At 45.8% G+C, this 12,083-nt stretch overlaps 1 protein-coding gene across 4 annotated transcripts in view; it reads left to right on the forward strand.

Annotated features, from left to right (window-relative positions):
• Positions 1-12,083, forward strand: part of CHRM4 (cholinergic receptor muscarinic 4) — a 50,416-nt gene that overhangs the window by 25,335 nt on the left and 12,998 nt on the right. Inside the window, exons 1-3 of one of the 4 annotated variants that reach the window (XM_077286894.1) lie at positions 7,362-7,511; positions 7,707-7,889; positions 9,447-9,595. The exons of 2 other annotated variants lie outside the window; for them this stretch is intronic. The gene's annotated coding sequence lies outside the window, so the exon portion shown is untranslated. Of the gene's footprint in view, positions 1-7,361; positions 7,512-7,706; positions 7,890-9,446; positions 9,596-12,083 lie in introns of those variants that run through there. One more of the 4 variants, XM_077286892.1, reaches the window with a different exon arrangement.

Genomic DNA, 12,083 nt, shown 5'->3' on the forward strand with positions numbered 1-12,083 from the left:
CCCAGGATGCTTCAATAGCGGCCTTAAGCTCATCCAGAGTGTTGGGTCTTGCGTCTCTCAACTTTCTCTTCACAATATCCCACAGATTCTCTATGGGGTTCAGGTCAGGAGAGTTGGCAGGCCAATTGAGCACAGTAATACCATGGTCAGTAAACCATTTACCAGTGGTTTTGGCACTGTGAGCAGGTGCCAGGTCGTGCTGGAAAATGAAATCTTCATCTCCATAAAGCATTTCAGCCGAGGGAAGCATGAAGTGCTCCAAAATCTCCTGATAGCTAGCTGCATTGACCCTGCCCTTGATGAAACACAGTGGACCAACACCAGCAGCTGACATGGCACCCCACACCATCACTGACTGTGGGTACTTGACACTGGACTTCAGGCATTTTGGCATTTCCTTCTCCCCAGTCTTCCTCCAGACTCTGGCACCTTGATTTCCGAATGACATGCAAAATTTGCTTTCATCAGAAAAAAGTACTTGGGACCACTTAGCAACAGTCCAGTGCTGCTTCTCTGTAGCCCAGGTCAGGCGCTTCTGCCGCTGTTTATGGTTCAAAAGTGGCTTTACCTGGGGAATGCGGCAAATGTAGCCCATTTCCTGCACACGCCTGTGCACGGTGGCTCTGGATGTTTCCACACCAGACTCAGTCCACTGCTTCCTCAGGTTCCGGTCACCTCTTCTCGTTGTACAGCGTTTTCTGCCACATTGTTTCCTTCCAACAGACTTACCATTGAGGTGCCTTGATACAGCACTCTGGGAACAGCCTATTTGTTGAGAAATTTCTTTCTGGGTCTTACCCTCTTGCTTGAGGGTGTCAATGATGGCCTTCTTGACATCTGTCAGGTCGCTAGTCTTACCCATGATGGGGGTTTTGAGTAATGAACCAGGCAGGGAGTTTTTAAAAGCCTCAGGTATCTTTTGCATGTGTTTAGAGTTAATTAGTTGATTCAGAAGATTAGGGTAATAGGTCATTTAGAGAACCTTTTCTTGATATGCTAATTTATTGAGACAGGTTTTTTGGGTTATCAGGAGTTGTAGGCCAAAATCATCAGTATTAAAACAATAAAAGACCTGACAAATTTCAGTTGGTGGATAATGAATCTATAGTATATGAAAGTTTAATTGTAATCATTACATTATGGTAAATAATGAAATTTAACACTATATGCTAATTTTTTGAGAAGGACCTGTATAGTTCTAGTTTGGTGACTGATGAAGACTCCATAATCTTTAAGGGCTATTTCTGAAACTTCAGCTCATAAGACTCGTTACTTTTTCTGGAATTTCCTAACGCTTGATAGGATCCATTGCGCCTTCTATGAGCTACAGGTTTCAGCTTTTCACCATAGGCATCGCTGAGCCCCCGCAGTCCTTTACCATAGGCATTGCTGAGCCCCTGCAGACATTCGCTGTAAGCATTGCCGACCTCGCATTGTTTTTTGCTGTAGAACGGATGTTCTTTTCAGTATATGCTTCAGACACACTGATGATTTTCGGTTTGGCTTCATTGCTCAACAGAACAGAATCCCAAAATTTGTGTCTTACACATATGTTTACTATTTTTTTCTTGTTTCTTTTTGGCTTTCCTTCGTGTTGCATGCTTTTTTTTCTTTTCTTCTGAATAAGGTAGACTCTGAAGTTTTATTTCCATACACTCTGAATATTGGGTTAATGAAAAACGGATGAAACTCTGAAGTATGAGGTCTGTCTTCCATCTTTTCATCCTGATCCCCATAGACTTTAATGGACAGGTCTGACCTCCAGAATGAAGTAGACTTCTCCACTTTCTGCCACTGGTGTACCCGTATCTTTTTTGTATTTTGGACCTCTGAATATAGTTGCATCCTAGGAATATTCGATGTCTTTGTGTGCAAGGCAATGCTCTCTTATCTTGAAGAGGTTAGTTCAAGTTATTGAATGGGTAAAACTGCAAAAATGCTTCTGAAGACAAGTAACTTTGCAATTTACCCTAAAATTAAAAAATCCTTTGAGAATGGAGGGATGTTTAATTCTGTAATGCATAGCCCGTTACTAGCTTTGTCCATTACAGCCTGCCCACGCCAGTCTAAAGCTGCCTCGATCACTGGATCCAACCAGCCTTGGTCACCCTGTGATTCTCCTTCATTGCAGAAGTAAAGCTGCAGCCTCGGAGAGACATGGGTATGACCGGCTTCACGACCAAGGCACTGACAAGCTGTCAAACTTCTGGAGTGAGTGCAGAGGAGGGCACCCAGTATAATTAATGGGAACATCCGAGTACCCAGTAAGACTTATACACATGCATTGAGGCAAATGAGCATAAAGGTTTTAGGTGTATGATATGTGGGTAAACCACACTTGGAACAAATGTATTATTTTTTTTTAACTCTGTATGAATCCTGCTGTTCTCCTGAATCCGCCAATGTTTTTCTTTTGTTCCTGCTCCTCTCACTTCCTGAGCTATGGCCCCTATCTGCCCTGTCTTTTTGCCAAGTGGGTGTGGTTCTCGGCTCTTCTGTGGGTGTCTTCCTGATGACCACACCCCCAAGGATAACAAGACTGGATTATACGCAGAGACGAGGGGGCCATATCTTGGGAACAAAACAAAACCCACACTGGATTCAGGAGAACAGCAGCATTTACACCGGCCATTAAAAAAAAAATAATAAAAAAAAATTACATATATTTTTTTCCAAGTGACGGCTCCCTTTTATTTTGACCGTGCCCCCTATAAATTGTGAAATTCCTCTGTTCCCTAAATTCTAATTTTCCTTTAAGCAGACACTTTATGACTACAATGAGAGGCGTCAGTACAAACCCTGCATCTCCATAAACATTAATAAATCATATCCGTCATCTGGAAACTCCATTATCGTCCTGAGTTATTTATGCTTGTGGAGCTGACAGTATGCCACATGTTGTACTGACAAGTTTGGACGCTGATGTCCTGCTTTCCGAGCCTTTAAGGACAGTTGTAAGCTCTTCAGACTTGCAGAGGGAAGTGGTGGGAAGAGTCGGTGTTGCCAGATCTGATGATGTCATCCTGCAGTTCACAGGAAGTCGCAGACTGACTTCCTGTCTACACATGAGAGCACGTACTGAAGTAGTGGTCAGACGGCAGATCACATCAGCCCGCTGCCTAGGATAAAGAGAGACAATGTATGGATGAAACTGAACCGCGATGAAATAAAACCGTGCAGCTAGAATATCGCTGGTGAGGTAGCAATGTATGTGCAAAAAAATTATGTTGAAATGCCATTTTAATATTTGTGGCATCTGCAATTTTATACATGTAAGTGTGTTTTTTTTAAAGGGCTCTGCCAGGAGGGTTGTGCCAAGTCCCTACAGTGGACTGCACACTTTTTTTCATGTGCGGCACTGGTCCTCAGGGAAGAAGGTTAATATATACAGTTGTGGTAGCAGCAAGGGAGAGGAGTGTTGGGGGTCCTACAGAAGTTTCCATCCCATTCTGCATCCATTTCTGATCCTCCAGAATCAAGCCAAGCGGCATTCGCTGTCATTTGTGAGTTTGCTGGGCATGATGCAAAACTGCCGTATTGGATTTGGTGGGTTGGGCACATGCTACTGAAGACGGGACAAACTGGAAACCTACCAGGAACTCTGAATATTCTGGCTAAATGGGGAGTTTTTAAATCGCTCTGACCAACAACGGTTTGGGTAAGAATATCGCGAATGCCGCAAGCTAGACATGAATTCATTCTCATTGTCTCAAGTTGTAATTGTAACAGCCAACAGGGTGCTGAGGGTCAATGTAGCCGCCAGGCGGAGTGCCGAGGGTCAATGTAGCCTCCAGGCGGAGTGCCGAGGGTCAATGTAGCCTCCAGGCGGAGTGCCGAGGGTCAATGTAGCCGCCAGGCGGAGAGCCGAGGGTCAATGTAGCCGCCAGGCGGAGAGCCGAGGGCCAATGTAGCCGCCAGGCGGAGAGCCGAGGGCCAATGTAGCCGCCAGGCGGAGAGCCGAGGGCCAATGTAGCCGCCAGGCGGAGAGCCGAGGGTCAATGTAGCCGCCAGGCGGAGAGCCGAGGGCCAAAGTAGCCGCCAGGCGGAGAGCTGAGGGTCAATGTAGCCGCCAGGCGGAGAGCCGAGGACCAATGTAGCCGCCAGGCGGAGAGCCGAGGGCCAATTTAGCCGCCAGGTGGAGTGCCGAGGCCCAATGTAGCCGCCAGGTGGAGTGCCGAGGGCCAAAGTAGCCGCCAGGCGGAGTGCCGAGGGCCAAAGTAGCCGCCAGGCGGAGTGCCGAGGGCCAATGTAGCCGCCAGGCGGAGAGCCGAGGGCCAATGTAGCCGCCAGGCGGAGAGCCGAGGGCCAATGTAGCCGCCAGGCTGAGAGCTGAGGGCCAATTTAGCCGCCAGGTGGAGTGCCGAGGGCCAATGTAGCCGCCAGGCGGAGTGCCGAGGGCCAAAGTAGCCGCCAGGCGGAGAGCCGAGGGTCAATGTAGCCGCCAGGCGGAGAGCCGAGGGCCAATGTAGCCGCCAGGCGGAGAGCCGAGGGCCAATGTAGCCTCCAGGCGGAGTCCCGAGGGCCAATGTAGCCGCCAGGCGGAGTGCCGAGGGTCAGTGACTGTAACATTGAAGAATTCGCCCCCGGTCAAAGTATGAGTTCTGCACTCGACTTCCTGTGACATCTACACCATTTATCAGCTGGAAAAAGTGTCCTTATTTCATTTTGGAAAAAATTCAGTGTTCAGCCCTCGGTCGCTGGGTGTCTGCATTCGGTCCCTGAACGTTACACTTCGGGTTCGCTCTTCTCTACTTGTCACTGCTTCACCACACCCAGAGCTGAACACTGCAGTCCTGTTTAGCAAGCGTCCTTTACTCAATCCGCGTCTGTCCCTGCCAGTTTGGCTGATCCTTATCATCTTCTCTGCTTGCTGACGTGCTGGATATCCCACCCGGGTCACACTGCACTCACATACTCAGTCCTGTCTAGACCCATTACCTTCAAGATTTATAAACTCTGGGCCTTGCTGCTAGGTGTCCTCTCCCAGTAGCCGCCTCCAGCAAATCACTCGATGTCTGTCGCTTCTGCTCCGGAACGTACTTTCCCTTTCCTCTGGTCTCCGCTCCCTGCTAGGGACACCCAGGAATGCAGCACTGCTCATTGGACCTTTTATGTCCTCGTTCTACGCACTCCAGGCCCTATATAACTCTGACAGGAAGCTGTCACTTTCCCTTTAACTTAGAACCTCCTACCCCGGGCTAGTCCCAAACATTAACTATCGCTACTGTCAAACTACGCACATTATTAACATCATTAACACAAGTCACAATTCACATTATTCATTACATTAATTTACATGGTCTTCATGGGGGAACACTGGCAATATGTCCATCTCCTTACTGCTTGACTCGGCGATGTGGTAAAGCTGAGTTTATCAGAGTCCTATGCAGAACTGGTGGTATATAGATGAACTTAAAATATGCATTCGAGGGCACAGAGTGGGTGAAAAATACGGCCCTGCTGTAATCGCTGTATAGCAATCTTTATATAGGAATCTTTAATGAGCCATGTCAATATTTCCTTATTAATCACTTTTATCCCCCATTTTTAGCGTGTGATTCTGGGCTGTTCTGTCTCGGTGAACCTCGGCGGCTGATGTCTGCGACGTCCCCAGAGCTCGTCCCCAGCTAAAATAACCTCCATGTCCCTGACTAAGAATTGGTTTGGGGGCATCAGAGCGGCTGCTTAAAAGCTTTATGCAATCAGCAGATTAAAGTTTTATTCCACTTACACTACACAAAGCCCTTCTGCATGTATTTTCATCATCGACGTATCATTACTGCTCTAATGACGCAGACGCCCTGAATCAGAGCGGCGCCTTTTATACGGGATTTATTTATAACGCAGCAGCCGTAGCTTCATGTGACAAAGCTGCGCTGCATCTGCCCGGATCGAGAGCCCGCAGGGGGAAGCGTGGCACCTATGGTATGTCTAGCAGTTATAATAAAATGTATGGTGTGGTATAATGCCGCCATATAGTGCTGCGTAACATTTCTATACAGTGGCCACGTAATGGTGCCATAGTTTGAACATGTATATGTGCCTGAATTACACCATACCCTGCCACGAAGTGCCTAAATAATACTGCCATACAGTACCATGTGACAGGAATTATGTAATGGTGCATAGTGATCACATAAGTGCCTTAATACTGCCATATAGTGCCTTAGTCTTACCACATGATAAAACTATACTGTGAATATATAATACCATAGTGACTAAATAATACCACCATACCATGTCATATAGTGCCCGAATAGTACCGCCATACATTGCCATCAAACAGAACTTTACAGTGATTATATAACGCCATTGGGTGAACATATAACGGCTATATAGTGAATAAATAGTTCTGCCATACTGTGCTGCATAGTGCCTCAATACTTCTACCATATAGTGCCGTTTGATAGTCCTCAATGGCCAACCTTATGGAAGTATTTGTTTAGTGCTGAGAAATGGGCACATCCTGAGTCCTGGTCCGTGGCAATGAAGGGGTTATTAGGCACATTCCTGGTGGTCCTGGAATATAAGGGTAATGGACCCTCCCAGCTGTCTGGAGTACTAGAGGGACTAATGGGAGCATCCATGCTGGTCTGTGGCAATGAAGGGGTTATTGATATCATAACTGGCAGGTTTTGATCTGCAGAGTGCGCTTCCATCCTGTTTTAGGACTTTGAGCCCCCTGTAGACATCCATATGCAGTGTGCTCCCCCTAGTGGTGACTGCTTGCAGCCAAAATGTTTCTGTTAAAGGGTTACTTCCATCTTGGTAAGTTGGGGCCTGTCCAGTGCATAGGCGATGACTTGTTGATTGCTGGGGGGTCCCACCACTAAGACCCGCAGTGATCCTTGAGAATTAATAAAAAGTGCCCCCTTTTATTGGTGCACCACGGCTCCCTCCATTTTCTATAGGATAGTGTTGTACCTGCATATTCCACGGCAGGCTTGGAGAAGCAGTGTGCACCTGGTGAATGTGCGGCCTTCCAGGAAAAGCATCTAATAAGTGTAGATGGGATGTTCCTCTGTTGTTCTTCATCCTACCCATCGTCTGTAGGGGGCATCAATACTGACACTGACGGCCATGTAGGAACCCACCCTACTGATACGGGGAAGTTTCCAGGACGAATAACTGAGGAATTCATCTATGCAGATTTCTCAGAAAAAGTTTGAAAAGTATAATAAGTTCCTGGGGAGTAAATGGAAAGTGCGGATTCGGGAGCGCGGACAGATCCGGAGGCAGAAGGCGCGTGCTCAGGATGGCGACATACCAGGCGTCGCTGACATACAGCAGAGTGGGATGAGCGCTATCAGCGCCTGGTGCCCATAACTGCTACTTGCCACCATTATCTTCTGACGTTTCCCAACCGTATAATCTTTCTTAAAGTTCACTGCGCGTCATCACGTCTCACCGCGGACAGGCAGGCTGCCATTACCGGCGTGCGGGGGGAGTTAACTCTTACCTCTCTGGATCGTCTGTACTCCCATTACTAAATTGTAACCGCAAAGATCAGGGTACTGTAGCCCCAATAATAACGGGGTGCGATTGTTGGTGGTCACTTAAAGGGATTATGCCACAATTGACATTGATCACCTATTCAGAGTAATGGCTGATCATTGGGGGGGTCCCACCAGTTTCTTAATCAGGGGGCAGCAGATGAGAATGCACCTTTGTGACGCTGGACTTGCCTTTTTCTATCTGCCCCATAGACCTAGACTGGATCATGACACTCCGCACCAACCCCTCCTTACTGCAGGACCCTCTTATTCTCAGAAGTTTCTTCTAGCATATAATAGTCCTCTATGTCTTGTAATCGAAATCTGCTCCCTGGGCGTCATCTTCCTCCAGTGCTTATTTCAAGAAGCAGTGATGCAGTGTAAAGTATGGTAAAGGTGAGAAAATAGATCCAAGATGACATCAAAACTCTTATTACTTCTTCCATAGATGTCCCCTATGACTATAGATAGGAAGGCAGTATCATCTATAGGTAGTTCTCCAGTACAGGAGAGCAGAAGGACATTTAATTCCCAGGCAGAACACCGCGCTTTTATATAGATGTAATTGGACACAGTGACAGGACAGTTGTTGTTGTTGTAAGTTCTGGCAACTTTAAGAAACATTTTTAGACTGCAGTACCTCTCTTGACCACTGTCATTAACAATGACTTTTCATAGATACTAATGCAACAGCGCCCCCAACTAGTCTTGCAAAAAAAAATGGATACACTGTATCTATTGTAGATCAGATGTCAAGTTCTGTTGTTTTTTCCTTTCCCACCATTTGTTTGTATGTGTAACTGTAAAAAAAAAAATCTAATTTTTGTGTAGGAAAAATGTGGAAATCCAGCAAATAAATGGGTCCTTAAAATGACATCTTTATGGAAGATCCATTAAAAATCCAGGGTGCGTTTCTGTCACCATGTCCTTAATGGGTCATGCCCGGGCCGGTCTAATATCTGCCCTATGTTCTGTGCAATTTGCTATATTAACACCCATGAAGTGGCTAATCAGATGTACAGGATCTGCTGGCTCTGCAGCACATTAGTAAATGCTGGTTTTCCCCCTCAAAATATAACCGTTCTGCTGCACATTTTCTTACAGCCTCTGTTATTCCTCCTGGAAATGTATGAATAATTGGTGATAGTGGGAAAAATCCAGATGGAAAATCCGCTGCTCAGTTATATGCGTAGATCCTACCAGATAATTCTGAAACTTTGGAGCAAAGATTTTTGTTTGTTTTTTTCCTATGAGTGCTGTAAATATACAGCAGAATACTTCATAATTTGCAAAAACACTGAAAAACAGCAATATTTTTCCTATCCCCGCTGGGGGAAATGACTGCAACTTCATACTTAATGGGGGCGATCCAGGGAGGTCTCAGCGCAGCCCCACAGACCATGATATGGAGGGGTTGGTACACATGTGCGGCCCTTGCGCCAGCAGAACACTTCACAGCTCGATTTTGAAGTTTGTGGGGTCCCAGCACCTTGCAGGTTACCACTTCTGCTGTAGATGGGTAATTGGGTGGCGTGCGACTTTAAATGCATCATGTGTAATCTGTAGGATCTGATATTTAAGAGAGATGACGCCATGTGGCGCACGTTTCTTGAATCCCTGAAAATAGAAATGTTACGGTTTAGTCTGACAAGTCTCGCATGCATGTAAAAAAAGAAAGATCTGTGAGAAAAACATTAAAATGTCTTGTTATAAAGCCTATGTTATATCGACGGTTCAATGCTGCCACCTGCTGGCTGGTTGGTAAAGTGCATGTGTGTGTGTACCGTATATAGTATGCGTCCTTGAAAATGCTTTGAAAAAGAACGTTCTATGAAACGTGTTGCTTTTAGATCACCATGGATATATCTTGTAATCATGTTTTTTAAGTTTTGTCAATTTTTTTTGCAAGAACTCAAGTAGCTGGATACTACATTGCTCTTTTTACTTACGCAGACTCCCCCTATCAACATGGGACCAGAGAGGCACGGGGAGTGAGGAGATGTGGCCCACGCAGTCACTGACGTGGCACCACACTCGCTCACAACCCTGACAGGCTGAGGCCCCTTTAACTAGCACCAGTGAAAGAGAGTGCTGCCGATCAGGTAGGACTGCTACCAGTTCCTCGTTAGATATAAGCCTGGTCCATTAACAGGATTATATCGGGCCATAAACCATCCTCGGTAGTATGGAAAGTTAAGCGAGAAACAGATGTGTGGATCGAGATAAAAGGTCAGGCCAATGTTAAATTAGATATGTAATCACCTTATGGGCACACTGGACAATCCACTATATACACAATTCTTATATATATACTAGATGGTGGCCCGATTCTAACACATCGGATATTCTAGAATATGTATTTAGTTTATTTATGAAGTTTTCAGAATAATGCAATGAATACACAGGATTCGGCCGGCTGGGCGCGACCAATTAGCGAAGCGTGGTTCAAATTCCGCGCCAATTCGCGGGCAGACTGCGCCTGTCGCTGATTGTTCGTGGCCGGTCGTGATCAATCAGTGAAGCTAGGGCCGGCTCCAGGTTTTTGAGGGCCCCGGGCGAAAAAGTCTGTGGGCCCGCCTCTTTAACACATTGTTGTGAATTCCGTTCTCGGGCTCCCTCCTGTGGTCATGAGTGGTACTTTCTGAGTTCTGTTCATGGGCTCCCTCTGGTGGCTTTTAGTGTTACGGCTGGTCTGTAGCTGGACTTCAGCTGCCTCGTTTCCTGCTAGGCCTGCTGCCTATTTAACTCCATCTGGACCTTTACTTGTTGCCTGCTGTCGTTGTATTCAGTACTGGTTCAGATCTCTCTGGGACTTCCCTTGTGACCTGTCTCCTCGTGGAGAAGCTAAGTTCATGCTAGTCCATTTTTGTTCATTGCTATTTGAAAATGTGTCTCAGTATGTTATGAGTTCAGTCCAGCTTGCTTATATGTTATTTGATTGCTAGCTGGAAGCTCTGGGGTGCGGAGTTGCGCCCCTCACATCGTGAGTCGGTGTGGGGGTCTTTTTGTATTCTCTGCGTGGATACATTTGTAGTATTTTATACTGACCGCACAGATTCCTTGCTATCTTCTGACTATTTAGTTACTAGCGGGCCTCATTTGCTAAAACCTATTTTCATTTCTATGTTTGTGTTTTCCCCTTAAACTCACCGTTATTATTTGTGGGGGGCTGCTTACACTTTGGGGAAAATTTCTCTGAGGCAAGTGAGGCTTTGTTTCTCTCTAGGGGTAGCTAGTTTCTCAGGCTGTGAACGAGGCGTCTAGGCCGAGTTAGGAACGCTCCACGGCTGCCTATAGTGTGTTTTGATAGGATCAGAATTGCGGTCAGTAAAGTTCCCACATTCCCAGAGCTTGTCCTTATTTTTGGTTTACCCATCAGGTCAGTTCATGTGTTCCTTACCACCAGGAACATAACACACATACCACGATTCATGAGGCACAGATACAGCAGAGAAATATAGCATAGCCAAGTAGCATACCGCCCACGTAGTATATAACACAGCCCACGTAGTATATAACACAGCCATGTAGTATATAGCACAGCCCCCGTAGTATATAGCACAGACACATAGTATATTGCCAAGCCACGTAATATATTGCACAGCCACGTAGTATATAACACAGGCCACGTAGTATAGAGCACAGCGATGTAGTATATTGCCCAGCCAAGTAATATATACCACAGCCACGCAGTATATAGCACAGAGACGTAGTATATAACACAGCCCATGCAGGATATAACACAGCCCATGTAGTATATTGCACAGCCACGTAATACATTGCACAGCCACGTAATATATTGCACAGCCAGGTAGTATATAGCACAGCCACGTAGTATATAACACAGGCCATATAGTATATTGCCCAGCCACGTAATATATACCACAGCCACGTAGTATATAGCACAGAGACGTAGTATATAACACAGTCCACGCAGTATATAGCAATGTGGGCACCATATCCCTGTTAAAAAAAAAAAAAAAAAAAAAAAGAATTAAAATAAAAAATAGTTATATACTCGCCTTCCGTCGGCCCCCCGGATCCAGGCGAGGCATTTACCGATGCTTCTCACGACTCTCTGGTCCCAAGAATGCATTGTGGTCTCACGAGATGATGACGTAGCGGTCTCGTGAGACCGCTACGTCATCATCTCGCGAGACCGCAATGCATGGACCGGAGCATCGCGAGGAGCAGCGGGAAAGGCGACGGAAGGTTTTTAAATTATTTTTAACATTAGATCTCTTTGTGTGTATGTATGTGTGTATGCATGTATGCATGTATGTATGTATGTATATACAGTGGGGCAAAAAAGTATTTAGTCAGTCAGCAATAGTGCAAGTTCCACCACTTAAAAAGATGAGAGGCGTCTGTAATTTACATCATAGGTAGACCTCAACTATGGGAGACAAACTGAGAACAAAAAATCCAGAAAATCACATTGTCTGTTTTTTTATCATTTTATTTGCATATTATGGTGGAAAATAAGTATTTGGTCAGAAACAAAATTTAATCTCAATACTTTGTAATATATCCTTTGCTGGCAATGACAGAGGTCAAACGTTTTCTGTAAGTCTTCACAAGGTTGCCACA

This window comes from Ranitomeya variabilis, chromosome 2, assembly GCF_051348905.1.
Source record: "Ranitomeya variabilis isolate aRanVar5 chromosome 2, aRanVar5.hap1, whole genome shotgun sequence".
Taxonomy (NCBI): domain Eukaryota; kingdom Metazoa; phylum Chordata; class Amphibia; order Anura; family Dendrobatidae; genus Ranitomeya; species Ranitomeya variabilis.